The sequence below is a fragment of the Lissotriton vulgaris genome, chromosome 5 (assembly GCF_964263255.1).
Source record: "Lissotriton vulgaris chromosome 5, aLisVul1.2, whole genome shotgun sequence".
NCBI classification, from domain to species: Eukaryota; Metazoa; Chordata; class Amphibia; order Caudata; family Salamandridae; genus Lissotriton; species Lissotriton vulgaris.
The window spans coordinates 63146034-63168051 of NC_141693.1; the positions used below are offsets into that span (position 1 = coordinate 63146034).

At 44.8% G+C, this 22018-nt stretch overlaps 1 pseudogene; it reads left to right on the forward strand.

Moving 5' to 3' along the window:
• LOC147710172 (uncharacterized) overlaps positions 1 to 16273 on the forward strand; it is a 30172-nt pseudogene extending 13899 nt beyond the window's left edge.
• Positions 16274 to 22018: the final 5745 nt, after the last annotated feature.

Below are 22018 nucleotides of genomic sequence, written 5' to 3' on the forward strand. Positions count from 1 at the left end.
CAGAAGCCTTTGCCTTCGTGCAGTGAGTTTGTATTTACAAACATTTGAGTTCTGTACTGGTGGGGTGTGGAAGGGTGTCACGGAGATCTCTCCATATGGAAAAATATTTTAAAAGCAGATAGTTCCGGGTCCTGCTTCAAACGGTGGCAGCGTTGGCTGGTATGAAAGTGTCTGTAGCTTCTTTCCATGTATGTGCGTCACGTGCGCGCTCCATCTCCTCTCCGAGCCCGGGGCGTCCCTGTAGTGGCGCAGCTCTGGCTTTCATTAGGGCAGTCTGCACAAAACCATCGAAAAGTGCCTGCTCAGCAGTTCCCGTCTACTGGCACTTATGGCACCCGCTGGGAACACTTCTTTTCAGACAGTAGCAGCACACACAGGATGCTTACACAACTGCTCCCTGCTTTCAGCGGAACCGGGGCCGATGTACCCCACCGCAGACGTCCACACAAAGTCAGCAGGGCCCACCTGGTATATTCTTCTATACTCACAGACACAACAAAGATGCGTGCTTTTAGATGCAGATCGCACACCTACAGCCACCCAGGACGCAGACATGGACGCTTACACATTCATTCACATGGACCGACAAACATACAATCACACATGCGCACACATCAACACATATCCAGACGCATAAACACAGTTCAACATGCATATATGCAGATATGTATGCAGACAACACACAGAGGCACAGCTTCACATAAACAGCACACATGCACACAGTCACAGACAACACACTTACCGGCACACACACAGACAGACCGATGGACTGGGGAGAAGATGGGCTGACAGAAGGCTAGAAAGATTGGTGAGGCACGGGCTGTGCCGGTCTGTGCCGTACACCCTGTCCACAGACCTGCAATCATACATGCACTTCACCAGACAGAAATGTGTTTTCAAATTCACATGGGCCAACACACAGACCATCACTCGTGAACCACAGTCCAGCAGATGCACAGGCACCTACGAACACAGGTCATTCAAACGTGCTGAAGTGCACAGACCAACAGGCAGAAAGCATGCGTGTGCCCATCTATATTTAATTTACAGAGGCACATCACACACACCCAGGACAGGACTGACTGGACTCCGGGGCTATCTGGCAGTGCTAGAAGCGCTAGACTGACAGGTCAGTGTGGGGGGCAGTTTTTTGTTGGCTGTTCGTATGCCGTTTATATGGCGTGGTGGCTCGGTTTTTACTGTTGATTTCCCGATATTATCACAAACAGTGCCTGCAGCAAGCACAACTGCCTGCAGTCTCCCACACCTTGGAAAACACACATACAGCTCGGCCTTTCTAAGTTCAAAAGTGTCCCGATTGGCAGAATGAGGCCCATTTATTTGAGTTACTTATTTACTAATGGGGGACACTTATTTTGGTATCCAGACCTATTTCTCTGTCCCAGTCTGACCCTGCACACAATGCACATACAAGAAAAAAGGTTGGATGGATTACAAATTCAGTATCTTTATCTCTTTAGAACTAACACATGGCACATTTAAGGTTACCAGATGACCCCATATCCACTACAAATCATGTTTTCAGGCCTGGACTTTATTTTCATGAATTGTTGTAATCAGTTGTCTTTGTACAATTAGTTCAATGGAAGCTAATCAAACCGATAACTTAAAGAATGCAGTGATGTGTTAAGTGAAAGTCCTGGACTAAAAGCATGGCGTTTGGCCTATGAGGAGTGATATGGCAACCCTGGTAGCACATTGTGATATACAAACATTGCATTAACTAGGTTCATCTTCTGCAAAAGTGTCTGAATAGTGCTGCTAATGTTGACAATTTCACTTGTTTGACTTTTTCTCCTTTGTCTCCTTAACTGGCTTTTGCAACAGCTTAGAAGCAAAAGAAAACTCTATAAAAGTATTTTCAAGTAGGCTCTCACTTCAAGCCCATATAACTGGGTGAAATAGTGGCTATTTTTAGCTGCCATATACCACTCACTTTTGCACTTTTTAGCCCTTTACAAATTACTTTTTTATGCAGATCAAAATAAAGGAATGTTTATACTTTCGGATCCAGTAATTGCCTTGTCATCCCTGTGTGTGGAGCAGTAACTAGAATATTGAACTAAGAAAGCGACATACCTCTGGGACATCACTGTGCTTTGCATTTCACAGGTTATTATACCCTGTTTATATTTTTCCCCAGACATTTACAGTCCCATGCAATACAGTATTTGAATGGAGCACGAGGGGGCTAAGAGCTGCTTTGAAATGGATTACGTCCTCCTTTTAGGTAGTGCATCCATACCGGCACAGCCATTTGAGCAGATGTGTGTCCTCAAAATGAATTCATTGAAGATGCCATTTCTTTTTAGGTTTCGCTGGAGAAAGGAGCCGTTAGGCTCCTCCTCCAGAGAAATCTATTGAGTACAGTAAGGCACTATGGAACACGCCCCCCGTCCCATTGGCTAGCTCCATAAATGGAGCCTAGCCATTGGACGAGGGGCCTGTCCATGAATGCCGGACCAGACACGGGCGCGTTCCAGAGATTCTTTGGCTTTTGCCGACGTCACGCGACGCCGGGAACGCCCCCGAGTCTGGTCCGGCCGGGCCGTGCTTGCTGCTGTCCTGCCTTGTGTCCCTCCTCCCGCCGTCCCCACGTTTCCCGCCTCCCTCCCGCCGTCCGTTCCTCTCGTGTCCTTTCCCGCCCCCCTCCCGCCCCCTGTGTCCTCTCCCGCCCCCTCCCGCCGTCCGTTCCTCTCGTGTCCTTTCCCGCCCCCCTCCCGCCCCCTGTGTCCTCTCCCGCCCCCTCCCGCCGTCCGTTCCTCTCCCGCCCCCCCCTGTCCTCGTAGGTGTTTGTGGTTTAGGGACGGCGTGATGGTGTCCGGGCTCCGAGCCTTGGTCTCGCGCCCCTCATGTTACTAAGGCAGGCTAGACAGGAGGGGTTGGCTCGAGCTCTGCTATGGGCGGGGTGTTAGAAAGAAAGAGGGCGTGGTTAGCTCCAGACGGTTGGGTGAAGGATCTGGCCCGGCGCGAGGCGCTCACAGTTAAGAGTCCCATCGAACGTCCAGAGTGGTTCCACGAGGCAGTGGGAGGCGATTTGCACGGTGTGCGCGTGGTAGCCTGCTGTCCTGCTTTGTGTCCCTCCTCCCGCCGTCCCCACGTTTCCCGCCTCCCTCCCGCCGTCCGTTCCTCTCGTGTCCTTTCCCGCCCCCTCCCGCCCCCTGTGTCCTCTCCCGCCCCCTCCCGCCGTCCGTTCCTCTCGTGTCCTTTCCCGCCCCCTGTGTCCTCTCCCGCCCCCTCCCTCCGTCCGTTCCTCTCCCGCCCCCCCCTGCGCCCCCTCCTCCCCCCTGCCCGCCACCCCGCAGCCAGCCCACGGCGGCGGCCGCAGCTTCTCCTCGGCGGCCCCGGCCCCCTTCCCGTCCCAGGAGGGCAAGAACTTCATGTGGGCCCGGTACAACGAGATGAAGTGGCTGGTGCAAGGTGAGTCCCCCCAACCTCACGTGGGTCACTCTTCAGGGTGGGCAAGGGTCGGTCCGGGCGGGGAAGGGAGGGGTCTGCCAGTGGATGGGGGGCCAGGGGCTCCTTTCTTTCAGAAGGGGGGGGGAGCAACAGGGTGAGCCTGGAGGGGCGGGGGCTGGGCTTCCTCATGACCCTTTGACATGCTGGGGTGGGAGTGGAGATGTTTGCAGCAGGTTCTCCCTGTTGGGGGTTATGTTTTCTTCTAGGGTGGTTGGGGGTCCCCTCTCTGTTCCTGCAGAGAGGTGCAGGGGCGTGCAAGGTGTGCCTCGAGCCCCTCTGCCTGCTGGAGAGGCTATAGAGGCCGGGGGGAGGGGCATAAGACCCTGCGGCCCTGGCACGCATGGTGGGGGGCACATGACCCCCTGGTTGGCATTGGACTCGCCCCTGCATGTCCCTGGAGCTCACGTGCTGGCTGTGCACCTGTTGACCCTACGCAGGGCTGCTGCAAGTTACAATTATATTTTACTTGAATTTTCTCCAAAAGATAGTCGCGTGATATTGAAATATGACGCCATTATTACGAATCACTTGATACAGACTCTGGTAGATCTTCTATTGCTCTTATTAATGTTTCTCTCTACAGGTCAATAGAGACTGTATGTGAGAGATTGTTAATTTGGGGGGAAAGATGCTGGTGTGAAGTCTGCTAGGCTGCAAGCTGAGCATTGATTCAATCAATTAAAACAGATGGCAGGGTTGCTGGCCTAGGGTTTTAGATCCCTGCACTAACAATACATAGTGATCTTTTCCAAATGTATGGTGTAACTGCTTGTGCTAACTATTGCACGCTTTGTTGATCCCAAGTAATTCATGGAAGAAAGCTGCGGACTGCACCCGATTAGGTGCTGTGGTTTACGTCCAGGGGGTCAGTTCCATGCTTCAGGATATACACGAGGTACATTTGCATACAGTGAATCTAAATGGGAAATGTTGCATACTCAGTGGTTACCATGGAAATGTGGAGATACTGCAACCTTTGTAAATTGATGTTGGATAACATTGCCATAAAACAGTTTAGACTATAGCACTCCGACGTGCAGTTACGAAGGGAAAGGTGGCAGGCAGTGTGTAGAAAATTCAAAGTGTGCTACAAAGTGTTTGTGTCTCATGAGGTTCTTTAAAAATTGTCTATACTATAAATGAATTCTGCAGTGGAAGCTACCAAAATGAGACTTTTTACTGTTAGTAAACTGTGCTGCTTTGTTGTCTGTGTTCTCTTTTAGTGTTCTAGATACTAAATAAACTCATAATTAGCTCTTCATTTTGTGTTGCCATAGAAATGGAATCTTTGCAAAATGGCAGATGCCAGCAGGGGCCTGCCTGCCAAAACTGTCTGTGAGTTAATATGTAATGAACCCCTATTTTTACGTTTTTAGCAGAGCACTGGTTTTAATTCATAGTATTTATGTTCCAGTTTGACATTTCCTGCGTGCTGATCTGTAATCCATCCCAAGCAGAGCTTTAGTGCTGGAGTCCTGCTGCAGAGCATCAACCAGTCGCACTCAGCTCTAAGTGTTAACAGGGATATAGGTGACCCTTAATGTGCAGCTGGCCAGTGTTGCTTGAAAACATTAATACACTCTCTGATTCGAGACAGATCTGCTTTTTTTAGGAGAGCTACACTAATCAAGGCTTGGTCTTCCTAACTTTGTCAGGGGGTTAGGAATGAAAGTTGTATTTTAGTGAAGCTTTGGTTTCGAGAGGCATTTTTGTGTTGATATGGGGGGATATATATAGGCACACACAGTATATGTATTGGTTCATATAACATTTACATTAAATCTAGAAGAGAGGCAACTGGTTTTCTGGTTGACCCGCCATTATTTGTACCAGAGGGGAAGCGGTGACTGGTGGGTCATAATGTGAGAGGTAGGTGCTTCTATTGAGGTTTCCAGATCCTTGGGGGCTGAGTATGGGGATCCACCATGGAAGAAGCTAAGTAACAAATAGGAGCCACTGGGAGAGTCCTAGACTGGGCTTGGATCTTGAGGGCGTGCCAAATTGCACTTTGTCCTTGATTTGATTTAATTATTTTTATATTTTACATATATAATGTCGATAAATCCAATGTTTTAACTTTTTAACCTTTGGTTTTATTGATCTGTAATCTTCTCTTTTTTTATTGGGTTTTATACGAATTCATGCCAGCCATCTGTTTTAAACTGTATTCCTGATGTATTGCTGGTTGCATATGCTTTTATGATTGTAAAAAATAGAATACAGCTTTTTGAATGGAATGGAGTCAGCAGTTTTGACATTTAAGAGAACAGGATTATGTAGACTTGGCAGAACAGCAGTAAATGCTTCAAGCATTTCTGACACATCATGTTCTTATCACAGCTGACTAGTGATGTCATCACTAGATTGTAATAGGTAGGAAAAATAGAGACTCGATTCTTTAGATGGACTGCAAGCTCTCATGTATAGTAGTGTTACTACACTGTCCTTAAATGTGCAGCTTTAGTATGCATGCTCTCTCTCATAGCAGCTTGACAGGTGCTATCAGAGCTAGACATGTCCTATTCTTTTCTATTCACATTGTTATTCTGAATCACTCAGACCTCAAGAAAGCACAACGTTGGTTCTCCGATGACGTAAAATTTAAGAAACTTGCTCTGCGTCAAGCTGAACATAGCCTTCGTCAAGAGCAGTGGCTTCAAAGGACAGCCCGGATGGGGGTAGGCGAGGGTGACATGCCCTGCCCTTCACAGTCCATGGGGTGCCTGCCATCCAGAGATAGGCAGGGAACGGTAGCCTTCATACCACAACTGCCGCTACAGGAGAGAGAAAACTGGACACTATTACCAAATCTACTTGAAATGCCTGTTGACTCAACCCCAGACGGATCTTTTCTTTGGGAGTCCGACCTCTCGCCCGTTTGTCCTCCGCCGGCCTCTGCCACAAATATTTGGCTGTTTTTCACTTTTCTCTGGCGCCCGTGAAGCCTGCGCCTATTGGTAGATTAATCATTCTTTTCGAAGAAATTCGCCCCTGGGCGCATTTCTTAAAATGTTTCCCAACCTCTGGCCACACAGAGGCAGCCGGCTCACGAGCGTGCATGTGCGCAGGCCGCTCTCACAACAGGGTGTGCCAGTACTAGCCTGGATCAGGGGTACGAGATTGCGTGAAGATACAAGCTGAGGTGAGCAGTAACCCCCCCCCCAAACCCCTCACCCCATGTCCCCCCCCCCCGTCGGAGCTGGGATCGAGAGCCTGCGGGCGTGCGGTCTAAGTGTGGAGTGGGCTAAGGAACTGCTTCTGGAGGCCACACGAGCGCCTCGTTGTGCAGTGAATAAATAACATATAAAGAGCCTGGGCCTACGTGAGGTGCACTGGTCCTGCCAGCAGGGGGAGTCTGGAGCTGGTGACTGCCGCCGCTGCAGTGAAGGCGGGCCCCTGTGTACCCAGTCCCGGAGGTAGTGAGTGCGGCGCGGCCTAGCCCCAGTTAATGGTGGCAGAGGCGGATGCAGGCCGGGTGCGGGCGGCGTCCCGTGAGCTGCAGAAAGGTGATAGGGGGCGTGGGTGGTGCCGGAATTCACTGCGTGCGGCTCTTGGAATTATGCTCTGGGGCTCTGTGTGTGGGAGTCTGGCTCTGTGTGGGCGTCTGGCTCTGTGTGGGCGTCTGGCTCTGTGTGGGCGTCTGGCTCTGTGTGGGCGTCTGGCTCTGTGTGGGCGTCTGGCTCTGTGTGGGCGTCTGGCTGTGTGTGGGCGTCTGGCTGTGTGTGTGTCTGGCTCTGTGTGTGTGTGTCTGGCTCTGTGTGTGTGTGTGTGTGTCTGGCTCTGTGTGTGTGTGTGTCTGGCTGTGTGTGTGTGTGTGTGTCTGGCTGTGTGTGTGTGTGTGTCTGGCTGTGTGTGTGTGTGTCTGGCTGTGTGTGTGTGTGTGTCTGGCTCTGTGTGTGTGTGTCCGACTGCGTGTGTGTGTGTGTGTGTATTTGTGTGTGGGGCTCTGTGTGTGAGCAATGCCAATAGCTCTAACTTTTCCAAAGGTGAAACCATTGCATTGTAAATGCTTGTTACCATTACCATATGTCTTTTTTGCCGGACTGTTAGAGGTAGTTCAACAATTTTAAAAAACATGGTCCCTGCTTTATAACAAACTAGCAGCCCGTCCCGACGTTGTCCGCGCATGAATTGCTGCCGGCCAGTAGTATATTGTTTTGTAGGATTTCGTTTTGATAGCATTTCTTATCTGTGACAGGCCTGTGAAATGCTCCTATTCACAGTGCACTGCTGATGCACTTAAGAGTGCGCGTTCAGTAGTGTGTGAACTCGAGTTTCCCTACTTTATTTTTCCTTGCAATATTATATAGCGCAAACTCGACAACATGGCATGAGCACAATTTACATTACAGAAGAACACATTCATTTGTGGTAGGCACGGGGAGACAAAGCGATTTGCCTGGAATCACAGGATGTTGAGCTGATGCCAAGATTTGAACGTAGCTCCCCAGCTCTAAAGTTCGCAATTCTAGAACTTGTGGCGGGTGGTGGGTCTAAAAGTGTATGTCGGTGCTGGCCATCAATGCGAGAGACCTGTGCATTTTTCAAATCGGTGGTGAAAAAATATGAGTATGTTGCTGGAGATGTGGGCCGCCGTACCACCAATGTACTTACCCGGGGAGGGTAAACACCCATTATTCCGCACTTTCATTCCGCATACCATCACTCCGCATACTTTCATTACGAAAGTACCATGACTCCGCAATGCCATTATAACGCTTGGCATTACATTTTTTATACTTTTACTGTGCAAGTGGCCTCTCTTTGGAACTCTCTGCCCCTCAAGATTCGCTCAGAGCCCAAGATCCTACCATTCAGGAAACTTCTTAAGACCCACTTGTTTCCATAGTAGTGATTAGCTGAGTCTCTCCTTCTGGTCTGTTGCGCCGGGATGCCCCCGGGTAAGCTGAGCGCATTATAAATTTCATATTATTATTATTATTATTATATACCAGGCATACATTTACAACAAAATTCATTGTAAATGTGTAAATGGTAAAAGCATGTTTTTTTAATGTTTAGATAAGGTAAGTATGGTTATATGTTTTGAGGTACTGAGGTATATGTTTTGGGGTGTGTGGGTATTTTAACGGTTCAGATATAGTTTTGGGTTATGGGCTAGGTTTGGTTTAGGGGTACAGGGGTACTTTAGGGTTCAGGGGTAGGTTTGGCTTTTGGGGTAAAGGTTTATTTTTAGGGTTCAGGGCTAGGTTTGGGTTTTGGGGTACAGGGGTATTTTTAGGGTTCAGGGTTAGGTTTGGGTTTTGGGGTACAGGGGTATTTTTAGGGTTCAGGGCTAGGTTTGGGTTTTGGGGTACAGAGGTATTTTAGGGTTCAGGGGTAGGTTTGAGTTTTGAGGTACAGGGGTATTTTTAGGGTTCAGGACAAGGTTTGGGTTTTGGGGAATAGGGGTATTTTTAGGGTTATGGGGTAGGTTTGGGTTTTGAGGTATAGAGGTATTTATAGGGTTCAGGGCTACGTTTGTGTTTTGGGGTACAGGGTATATTTATAGGGTTAAGATGGGTTAGTGTTTAAGGGTGTTGGGGTATTTTAAGGAGTAAGGGTGGGTTATGATTATGGGGTGCAGGGGTATTTAAAGGGAGCAGGGTGAAATTAGTTTTTAGGGTATAAAGGGTAATAAAATAAAATAAATAAAAATAATATAAATAATGCAATTTAAAAGAATAAATGTTTTAATTAAATAAAAAAAAGGTGTATATATATATATATATATATATATATATATATATATATATATATATATATATATATATATATATATCAAAGATTGTCCAAAACCTGATAAAGAAGGAATGTATAAATACACATATATATATAAAAATATATTTGATGTTTTAATAATGTACTTTTACAATGTATATGACTTTACCACACATGCATTTGCGTTATAATGGCACGCGTGATAAAGTCATATGCGTTGTAAAAGTTTTAGAAATTATGTCTTTGCGGAGTAATAGTCCAGCGTTATAAAAATTGCGGAGTGATGGTATGCGGGATGTTGGTTTGCGGACATCATCACATATTCGGGGAGGGTAAACACCTATTATTCCACAATTTTCTTTTCGCATACCATCACTCCGCATACTTTCATTACGAAAGTACCATGACTCCGCAATGCCATTATAACGCATGGCATTACATTTTATATGCTCTGACCACGCATACATTTACAACGAAATTCGTTGTAAATACATGAATGGTAAAAGCATGTTTTTTTAATGTTTGGATAAGGTAAGTTTGAGTATAGGGGTATATGTTTTGGGGTACAGAGGTATATGTTTTGGAGTATTTGGGTATTTTAAGGGTTCAGATGTAGTTTTGGGTTATGGGGTGCAGGGGTATTTTTAGGGTTTAGGGATAGGTATGGGCTAGATTTGGTTTCTGGGGTATAGGGGTATTTTTAGGGTTTAGGGGTAGGTTTGGGTTTTGGGGTACAGGGGTATTTTAAGAGTTCAGGGCTAGGTTTGGGTATTGGGGTACATAGGTATTTTTAGGGTTCAGGGCTAATTTTGGGTTTTGGGGTACAGGGGTATTTTAGGGTTCAGGGGTAGGTTTGGGTTTTGGGGTACAGGGTTATTTTTATGGTTCAGGGCTAGGTTTGGGTTTTGGGGTACAGGGGTATTTTAAGGGTTCAGGGCTAGGTTTGGGTTTTGAAGTACAGCGGTATTTTAGGGTTCAGGGGTAGGTTTGGGTTTTGGGGTACAGGGGTATTTTTAGGGTTCAGGGGTAGGTTTGGGTTTTGAGGTACAGGGATATTTATAGGGTTCAGGGCTAGGTTTGGGTTTTGGGGTACAGGGGTATTTTTAGGGTTTAGTGATAGGTTTGGGGTACAGGGTATATTTATAGGGTTAAGATGGGTTAGTGTTTAAGGTTGTTGGGATATTTTAAGGAGTAAGGGTGGGTTATGATTATGGGGTGCAGGGGTATTTAAAGGGAGCTGGAATGTACAGAACCTGGGAAGAAAAAACAATGAAATATTGGGCACAACGCTAGCTTTTTTTTCCCGTAATCCCGCGCCCCGCCCACGCCCATGCCCCCAGCACACGCCCACAGCACACAATATGAGACATGGCAGGAACATGGCATGAAGGGCGGAACGTACCACACGCCCCCAGCATTTGTCACGCCCCCAGCACAACGCAGACACGCCTACAAGGGACTACTTTGCTGGCACGGTTCTTTTACCTTTTAAATGTATATGGTGGGCGTCTGCATGGCCTATGTCCTTCTGCTGCAACTGCCCTTTCCAACCCTGTATTGGGTGTTGTGATTGGTGCTGTGGTTCCTGAGATTACCCGCCTCAAAGGTTTGGGCTCTCTCTTTATTATATTAGGATGGATAGATACAGATTCAGCCTCATAAAGTACGTTTTTTTCCATTAAATCAAAGGTATAGGACAGGTTCCCATTTCCCATATCATTAGGATCACGCTTCAGTTGTGGTATTCTTTAAAATGCATGTTTTAAACCCAGCAGCAGAGCAAAAGAAGATTTATGGTGAAGCGCTCATACCTTTGCTGCTTGGATCAATCTTTCAAAAGAGAATTGCATGAACCGTTTACTTTGACAAACTTCATTTGTGCCGGTCCCCTCTGTTCTCAGAGGGCAGCTTTCCTCCTCATTGTTCTACTTCCCTCCCTTAAACATTACTCAGTGTTTTACTTCCCTTCCCTTCCCTTAAACATTACTTGTTTTTCTACTTCTCTTCCCTTGAACGTTACTAATTGTTCTACATCCCTTCCGTTAAACGTTACTCGTTGTTCTACCTCCCTTCCCTCCAACATTACTTGTTATTCTAATTCCCATCCCTTGAATGTTACTTGTTGTTTTACTTCCGTTCCATTAAACGTTACTCGTTGTTCTACTTCCCTTTCGTTAAACGTTACTCGTTGTTCTACTTCTCTTCTGACGGAGCAAGGTTTTGTGTGAAACTTGCTGAGACGCATTCTCTCTCTGGTAACTATAATCAAACTTACTAATCCATTGTGTTGTGAATTTAACATGCATTACATTACATTTTGGGGAAGAAAGAAACTTGCCAATGCCTAAATGCATGCCGTTAATGCTTAACTCATGTACTTCCGCTTTAAACAGGAAATTATGTCTGCACATGTGTCAGTCTGACTGACGTTTGTCTGACGTAGTCTAGTTTGTGGGAAACTTTGTGCATGAGCAATAACGCTTAAGATGGCGTCTTGCCGACTCGCATGCATGGCACCTGCTTTGCTGTATTTTTAAATGTTGTTTTCTTTGCTTAACGCTTCTGCTTAATAAAGTAGATTAACATGGGATAGAGTAGAAGTGGGTGTTAAACACTGAAAAACAAATTTTGAATTCTAACATCTTTATTTTCTGCTGTTTACTATTAGTACGTATTTGTGTTAGAGTTTTGCGGCACACACCGAGCCATAGACATTGACATGTGGTTAGGCAGGGTTCCCCATGTCAATTTATCCCCATTCCCTAGACGTTCTGCAGGAATAGGGTCCTTTACTGACGGTCCCTAGCAGACGTAAAGAGACGTGCTACCCGTAAGCCGACGCTTGGCTTACTTTCGTGACCACGCCCCCTTCCTTGTTTCCTGAGCGAGCCTGCCGTTTTGTGCAAGTAAATGCTGGGGGGTACCATAGGTAGCCCCCATGTGCACCCCCCACCTGCCAACACCCTGGGGGCCCGCAACGGTCCCCCAAAATCAAAAGTACACATGCGGAAAAACAGCCGCGGAAAAGCATGTTTACAAATGCTTCCTAATTTGGCTGGCGGTGTCTGATAGACAAATGAGAGCTTTTCCGCCGCGGTTGTAATCTGACCGCGGCGGAAAAGCAGCGGACAGTAACCAAGACCCACCAGCCATCGTAATGCGGCGGTGGGTCTTTGGTGAGTCCGCAGAGGATTTTCCGCCTCCTCCGGGCCGGAGGTGGCTTCCCCCAGCCCGGAGGAGGCGGAAAATCCTCCATCATAATGAGGCCCTTAGTTTGTATTCTAGATTTGGAGTTGTCCATAATATTGTTGCTGCGGTTTTAGCCCTTTTCTAAAGAGAGCGGATAAAGCATTCACTGATAACGCTACCGTTTCGTTGTACTGCCTTTTTAGATATATAATTAAGTTCGAGACACAATACACTGGTTTTCGTTTTAAAAAGAATCCCAACTCAACCATTTATTCTGCGAAAAAGCACATGCAGATTGGAGTAGGAGTTAAGAGTTGATCAGTTTCTTGGTTCCTCAAAATCAGTAAACAGTCCTCTGAAGTAGAACAGCCTTTTGCATTGATCGTAGTGAACCGTAAATGTTTTATCTCCTTTATTCGTATTAAAGATCAGTCATTTGTGACACTTCAAAGAAGACCATGTTTCAATACTTTGGATCCTACCTGTGGGAGTGGCATTGAAACAGGTCTTTGAGATCCACCCATCGATAACTAACTCTGAAATTAAAAAACAATGCATTCAGGATGCTGTTGAGACTTTGTTTGTTCTGTTCTATTATCTTCATCTATGTCCCATCGTTACCCAGTCTTCACAAGAAATGCAAACTTGTTGCCTTTGTCCAGTGGGGCAGCTGCATAATTTGAAGATAATATTGCCTATATATATCTTGCAAATAAAGCAGCACACATCTCATTCTTTTCTATAGTTTATATAGTTTGTGTATGGTTCCATGCCTGTAGTGCTTCAGAGGGACACAAATGGAGGACAACTTAGTTTCTCAGTTGATGACCTGCTCAGACCTGGGTAACCCAGAGCATGACTGCCTCATCTAAAGTCGATCCCACAATAACACAAGAGCAGCATTTGCACAAACTTTACACACACGTGACTCATGTGTAAGCAGGTGAAATGGGGTCGTCTAGAATCTTTTACTTTTAGTTTGCAGTTAGTTTGGCACAATCGTTAATTTTCAGACTAATATGTGATTCTTAATTGTGACACTTGTGACTTCCTTTCTCTGTTCATTGGTTATTGTTTCAATGTCTCTACTTTGCATCTCAACTGTTCTTCCTTCTTCATGGCCACTGTATTCACTCATTCCGGTTTGGTTATCCATCCAGTTGGAATCTTATGGTCTGACCGATGACTCCTTCGTAGTGTGAGACTTCTGGGGCCCAAGTGTTTTTGGTGATCTTTTCAGGGGCATAACTTCAGGATAATGGTTTGTGATGGCAAGGGTGTCCTCTTTGCTTTTTTGTTTTTGCAGTGTTTTTGGAAGGAGGTATGTTAAGGTTTGCACTTTGCCAGAGAGGGGTTTTGGCATCCGGTGCAGTATGTGTTCCTTAATGCATTTGTCTTCTGTTGCCTAGTTCAGTTTCTTTTCAGCCACTCTAACGAAACTTAGGCCTAGATGTATCAAGCCTTTTGCAATTCGTTAAGGCCGAAATTCGCAGAATTTCGGCCTTAACGAATCGCAAACGGACATTTTGCATCTTTTGGGATGTATGAGAAATTAGCAAAATAAGGAATCGCAAAAAATTGCGATTCCTTATTTTGCTTAAGCATTTAAGGAATCGCAATTTTGCGATTCCTTAAATGCCATGTATGAAGCAATTTCAATTTGCGAATTCAGGTTAAGAAATCGCAAATTAACACCAATTTGAGGTTGGTGTTAATTTGCGAATTCCATTCAAAATTCACAATTAAGCAATTTTGAAGGTGGCATGTGGCACACATACATGCCCATAGGGCATGTATGTGCGCCATATGCACACACATGTAAGTTTCAGGGGTGCAGCAGGGTGTCCATGAGACACCCCTGCACCCTTGCAATAATTCTCAAATTGCGATTAGCAAATTGCGAATTCGCAATTTGAGAATTATTTCACAATCATTCCTATGGGCCTCCTGGCCCATAGGAATGAATGGGAAATTATTCCTTATTTGCGAATTCGCAACTTGTGAATTCGCAAATTAGGAATAATAAGGAATCGGAAAAAAAAGCGATTTTAAACATACATCCCATTTTGCGATTTCTTAGTAGCGATTCGGTAAAAATCGCTATCAAGAAATCGCAAATGGGAACGATGATACATCTAGGCCATTGTATCCAGATACATAGAAAGTCGAAAATACCACTTTTTGTTGTTAAGTGCACTGTATAACTGTTATTGAAATATCATTCTGGTTGGTCGTTGATTCAAGAGCGGGCCCTGGTAAACTGTGTAAAGATTGATAGTAGCGGCAAGAATTGTGGTGTCCATCCCACAGTTCAAGTCAATCATCATCAGTCCATCCATCATCATCAGTCCATCCATCATCATCAGTCCATCCATCATCATCAGTCCATCCATCATCATCACAATGCGGATCTCGGATGCATTAGGGTTTTGGTTGTGTGATTGTCTTAACAGTTCTGTGTTCTGTACAGAAGATAGTTTGTTTCTGTACTCTTGGTGACTGGCAGGGTGTTTCAGAGCTTTGCATCCTGTACCCTAATATCTGGCAACCATTCTGTGTCTATCCTTTAACCCCCTAATGAAATGTTTTTTGCAATGTTGTCTTAGTAATAAAACTATTTAAGCTTCTCTGTGAAATCTTGGCAGTGGTCAGCAGATACAAAATAGTCGTAGAGTGAGAAATTGTCAGATTTTGTCCATGTTTAAGGCAAGGATTGTATCCAAATATTGCTATTTTCTTCTTAGCACACATTTACCTCCTCTGCCTTGTTCACCAAGAAAAACTGCAAGGTTATTACATATCAATATCTAATAGCTAGGGTGAAAGCCTGACAGTGCAGTCTATTTCTATTCTTCCTAAAGTTTTTGTGAATCTGACATCTTGTGTAAGCCTTCCTTGTGGAACAAGATATATATGGACACGGGCATGTGGTCTCAGACATGAATCCCCCTGTGTCTCCTTGATGCCTAGCAATGCCAGTTATGTATACCTTTTCTGGTCTTGGGGTTTCCAAAGGTGTAAATGCTGAAAAATCACAATATCCACCATGGTTGAGTATCTTTGGCCTGTCTAGAAATGCAGATGTTTTGGGAGCCCTTATGAAGATTTAGGCAAGTGCATCTCTGTCAAAGGTAGAAGTGGAGAAGCCCACTCATTTCTGGTGACTGATATCGGGTCAATATCCCATTGAGCCAAAGAATCAGTGCTTCACTGTGAACTGTTTCCGCCACGGAAAGGCAGGCGGTCTTCACTTCAGGGCACCCCTGCAGGCCCCCGGAGTGAAGGCGAGGTGGGGGGTGCACACGGGGGGGACCTGTGGTACCCCCAGCATTTGCATACACAAAGCAGCAGGCACCGCTGAGAGCACCGCCTGCCACATTGTTAAAAATGCGGGATGCGCCCACCACTGTGGCGGGCGTATCCTAATACCCCCCACGGGACCCCCGCCCTTATGGCGGGCGGTTCCACGTACCGTGAGGATGGCGGGCGGGCAAAGTCTGCCCGCCATCCTAATGGCCCCCTATAGTGTCTAGAGACTGATATTGATCACATTGTGATACTTTTTAAAGCAGTTTAGTGTCTCTTCTCAACAACCCTGCCCAGAACTGTCTGACCAATTACACTTCTGTTGGGTGGACACCATTGTCCACAAGATGGTACCTAAAGCAGGCGAGCTTGAGTTTATATATTGTGATTAAGGTGCCTTTGGACAGGATTCCATTTAGGTGCATACATAAAAGTAACATTAATCGGGAAAAGATGCATTGGTTGGGCCCTCTGTACACGTGTCAAGAACTGTCATGTTTCACTTTTTTTACAGGAACCTGGCAGGGCAGCGGGACCCAGTGCAGACCAAGGCTTCGAGAAGTCACCAGACTTTTGAGGGGCGAAGAGGGGGCATGGTTGTTGGTGGAGTAGGTGACACTCCAATATTCATGCAAGAATCTTGCCCCGACAACCAGCCCGAATTACTGGAAAATAAATCGTGTTATTCCATTACTCACTGGAGGTTTATGTAGCTGTACGGCATGCCCCCCCTGAGGCTACTAGATGAGCCATACCCCATCATCAGAGCACAAGATTTTTTTCTTTACAATCTCTTGTTGCTGAACCCCAAATGTCTTTGAAAGAACTCTACCAGGCCTAGCAAGAACTAATGACTTGCCCTTCACTCACCTCACAGTCTCCTCCACGAGAACTCTTCTGTGGTTTCCTTCAATCACACTGCCCAGTTCCAGGCCAGTATTTCTTTTCTGAAAGAACTCTACCAGGCCTAGCAAGAACTAATGACTTGCCCTTCACTCACCTCACAGTCTCCTCCATGAGAGCTCTTCTGTGGTTTCCTTCAATCACACTGCCCAGTTCCAGGCCAGTATTTCTTTTCTGAAAGAACTCTACCAGGCCTAGCAAGAACTAATGACTTGCCCTTCACTCACCTCACAGTCTCCTCCATGAGAGCTCTTCTGTGGTTTCCTTCAATCACACTGCCCAGTTCCAGGCCAGTATTTCTTTTCTGAAAGAACTCTACCAGACCTAGCAAGAACTAATGACTTGCCCTTCACTCGCCTCACAGTCTCCTCCATGAGAGCTCTTCTGTGGTTTCCTTCAAACCCAATTCCAGGCCAGTATTTCTTTTCTGTCAGACTTACAGGCTGCCCCACCTTTAACCACAATATCCGGCACTACTAGGTGCGATGCGTAAGAGCTAAGTAAGTCTGCATGTTTTATGCTCCTCTTTCTGCACTGCACTTACCAGACTGGACCTAGGCACATATTATTGGGTTCTGTATTCCTGATGAAAGCCTAAGGCTCCTTGTGCCCAGTTAACAGACTTAAACATGGCGCCTACTTTGGGGATGATGGACAGTAATATCCCTAAACATCCAGGTACAGTGATTTTAAGTCGTAATGAGGGCACCCAAAATAAAGGGACACTGGGGTGGCCCTTGTGTATTTTTATCTGCATAACCCTGTTATAGTAGTATTGAAAATGCTCTTCTTGAGAAGGTAGAGTACATCCTGGTTCATAAGGATCAGGATGAGGCCCATGATGCAGCATGCCACTAAAAGAGTGGGTGAGGCCCAGGATGCAGCATGCCACTAAAAGAGTGGGTGGAGGTCTTTTGAAAAGTACTGTTCACTTACGGGTACTACTTTCCCAGCACTGGGATCTCTTTTGGGTTGTAGGGTTAGGCCCCTAAAAATAATAAAAATGTTATCAAACTTTTACGTCTAGCAACTTTAATAATTTACTAGATCTAACCGTAATGCCCTCGACCCATAAACTGGTCTCAAATTATGTGATTCTAGGCAAATATTTAATTTGATCCACAATTTTTTTAAATTCTAAAATATGAGAACACCTTCAAATATGTGAGTTCAGCATTGTTACTGCGCAAACATTTTGTTTGATTTAATATACTAAACTTTTGCTAAATGTATAACTTGAATCTAGCCCACATTCGTGGTACAAATCACCCCAGACTTGCCTCTTAGTTCACTAATAGCATTGTCATCTGGGCAGGGACAGGAATGTTTCTCAGTTCATGTTTAAAAAAAAAAAAATGTATATATATATATATATGTAATTTTTTATAATAATTGTATGATTTTATAAGATACGCATACAACAAAGGCAGACGGGTGCACCAAGGCCATAAATAAGAAAACCAAGTGTGTAATATCGTCAGTCCACCCCACCAGGAGCAGGACAAGCTCCTCAATATCATGTAGTCCAGAAGAAAAAGGTGTTGGTGAAAGATTTAGCCCAGGACCGAAGTTCAATGACCGCAGATCGTCATATGCTTCTTGGCGCTGCCTCTCCATTTATATATCTTTTTCCACCTTACAGCAGATGTAAAAAGAAAAAACAAACTTTTAATAAATATATTGCTAAAGCATGATGTGGTAGGACACTGCCATTTACAGACAGCACATTTTCCATTGAAATGGCCACAAACATCAATGACACTCCGTTCGTTCTGCTAAAACTACATAGAGCACAAATGAAAATATGTAGAAATAAGGTTTCACCAAATATTTATCATTTACAAATCACCAAGTAAAGTGGTGTGATTTGTTTGATCCTGTTAAATACTTTGTTTTCTCCACACTTCAAAATTACAAGAAATGTAATGTCTTTTGAAATATTTGCACAGTTGATTTACAAGCTATTTACATGTCTGTTTTAAAAATACTGACCCCTTACAGCCTATATATGACTTTGACTGCACAGAGAGTGAAATGAAACACCTATTTCCAGGGAAAAATAAGCAGCAATTTGTAAGAAGGCAAAAGTTGACAATTGGCCTCTGCCTCTGAATTTACAGCAAATGTGAGAAGATAAAAACAAGATTTGGAGACACTTTTATCACTCATTCACTTTCTCAAAAACCAGAACATCGGTTCTTTTTCAGCACAAGCTCTCGCTAGAATGGGTCAGTAGGTACAAAAATGATGCGCTCTGATTAAACCTGACTTGCCGTGGTGATTGGTGAGTGGATATTTTGAGACCATAGGATAATTATTATGCATTCAATGTATTAACCGAGATAGTGTCTTGGATCCCTATTTAAAACAAGCATTTGCAATGCAATAGGTCTCGCATTTGCAAGAGTTGGAGCTGTTGGCATTGTACATGACAATGCCTTTAATTCATTTGTTTTGAAAACCTGCAACCGGTAAATCAAATCAAAATCAAATTTAGCTTTATTCGATTTATCTGAAAAATCATAAAAGCATACAGTACAGTTTATACCATTAATTTAAAAAAGATTTCCACATCGAAAAAATTTGTAAGGAATCTGTAAAACATTTTTCCATATATAAAAAGTCAGAGATAAACATATAACCGAAAGGTCTCATGTTGGAGCTTCTAAAAAATTTAAACATGTATGGCTTACATCATAGAGTTTCTGTATTTCATCACTGACATTAAAAAGCGAGAAACAACAAAGATAACGTACACCTCATCTAACAAGAGTAACTTCAGATAAGCAGTTTTACATGTTCTTATGCCCCAGCGTTTAAGAAGAGGTAAGAGGAATAGTTTCCTCGGGGCAGAGTACAGATTACAGAAGAACATAATATGAATGTTACTTTGCGAAGAATGATCATCGCATGGGCAAATTAGATTCGACGAAGTCCAATCATTCTGTTTTGGGAAGGTGACCATACGGAAGAAGGTGCCTAAACGCAGCCTAGTAAGAAGCATATGAGGGTAAGGTACAGTTTCAATCCTGAGATACGTTTGTAAACCTTCAATAGGGGTAATTTTTTGGTAACTCAGGGTAGTGCTCTTAAGTTTCTCAGTGTTCCATCTGGCGCTTTCCAGGTATGTGATTAAAAGTTTTTTGAGAGCTGGCCTAGACAAATTTTCTAGAGACTCTGGGGCATCATAAAATTCGGGATGTCCAATTTTAGAGAACATCAGCTGGACGTATCGTAGCCATTTGATTTTGGATGCACCATCCAAGTTCATACAGTCCGTGATGAGTTCTCTGTTAAATTGGCATTCCATAGTGGTCCAGATTTTGTGCCACAGCAAACACAGTGATAACTTTATAGTGTCGCTAAGGTATTTGAGGCCAGTCTCGATATGGGTAATAAAAGTCGAAGTAGATTTGCTCACACCTAGTAGATAGCGGATAAAAAGGTTCTCACAGGTTTGTAGCGAGGACACATTTTCGAAGCCCCATAGGCCTGCTCCATAAGTGACTGTCGCTATACACTTGGCTTGATAGATCTGTAACATCTCAGCAATCGGTTTGCCCCCGATTTTAGCTGCAAAAGTTCGCAGGGCCCCAATGGCACGGCTGAAGGCAAGTTTCCTAGCAGATGCTGCATGTTTCTAACCTCCTTTCCTCTCAAAAACAACACCTAGGTAGCAAAAGGTGTCCGTGCACTCAATTCTTTGCTTGTCAAGATATATCGAACATTGTGGCCTTTTGTTTTTTTGGGTGCAGGACATGGAGAAAGTTTTAGAGGTGTTCACTTTCAGGTTTCTTTTCCCCATGTAGGATGAGAATTCAGTTACTGCTCTCTGCAGCCCTACCTTAGTCCTAGACATGATTGCCGCGTCATCGGCATATAAAAGAATGGGTACAGGCCTACCATTGACAGCTGGGTAGTCACTTGGCAGATTTATTAAATGCTCTACGATGGAGTTTATATAAAAACTAAATAGGAGGGGCGCAAGTATGCAGCCTTGCCTAACCCCTCTATTTATGGCAAATTTCTGTGTGCATTGACCCTGGGTCCCGAACCTCACTCTGGCGCCGGCATCTCTGTATAGTTCTTTTATGAATATGATGATGGTAGGATCCACCCCGATGTGTTCCAATGTTGACCAGAGCTGCAGATGGTCCACGCAATCAAATGCTGAGCTAAGGTCAACAAAGGTAACAAACAGGTCCCCTTTTTTGGCCTCGGTGTATTTGGAGATCAATAAGGACAGGTTTAAACATTGTTCCTGGGTACCCAATCCCTTTCGGAACCCGTATTGGAGTTCCGAGATGACCTTTTTCTCTGTCTCCCAGTGCTGGATTCTGTTAAGGACGATCCTTCCTGCGATTTTCATGAGGCCGTCCAATAGCGATATAGGACGGTAGCAAGCAGGATCGTCCCGATTCCCCTTTTTAAAGATGGGCACTACAATTGCATCTGACCAGGTGTTAATTAAGCCACATTTGTTTCCCATATTTAAAACGTTAGTTAAGAGGGGAGCCCAGAATTCCAGATTTGTTTTATAGACGTCCACTGGGGTGTGGTCGGGGCCAGGAGCTTTCCCTGACGGGCTTTCCCTGATGGCATTTTCCACTTCTAGGGAGGTAAAAACCAGATCAATTGGATAGGGGGATACTGGGGGGTCACTTAACTGGTAATCCTGAATTGATTTATTCAAGGATGAGGTTGCCTTTTGTTGGTTCTGGGTGTCCCCCTGGCTATTGGTGTAAAGTTTGCCGTAGTGTTCGACCCAGAGCTCTGCCGTGATTGCTACGTCTATGCAATTGTCACTATCTTTTGTGTTATATACTGATCTTATAACTTTCCAAAAGAGGTTAGTATCCTTATTCCTGGCAGCTTCCCCCAAAGCTTCCCAGGCCTCCCTCTTCATTGTTGCCTTCCGATGGTTAATTTCCCTCTTGTACTCTCGTCTGGCCTGGGAAATTAGAACCCTGTCTTTGGGAATGGCGTTTAAAACTTTCTTCAAATTCTTTAGGGCAGCTGTACACCTGGAGTCAAACCACCCACGTGTGTGTTTCCCATTCTTTTTGTGGCTCCTAGTTAGGATATCTTTAATGTAAAGCTGGATATTAGCGAAGGCTGCCATAATCGCCTTTGGATCAATGTCTTCTTCTAAACAGACAAATATGTCTGTAAAGCAAGATGATATGAGGTTGTGAAAGAAGGTTGAGGGATTCAATTTCTCCCACTTTAACACATAGCCGTTTATCTTTGTTAAAGTGACCTCCAGTGGATATAGAGGCCCGCTAGATTCCTTTGCTTTCCCCTCTGCGATCCTTACCCCAAAAATAATAGGATAATGATCGCTCATTGGGTCGTCCCCAATCTCCCAGAAAGTTATAAAGTTGGGTTTAGTGGGTGATATTAGTGCAAAGTCGATTGT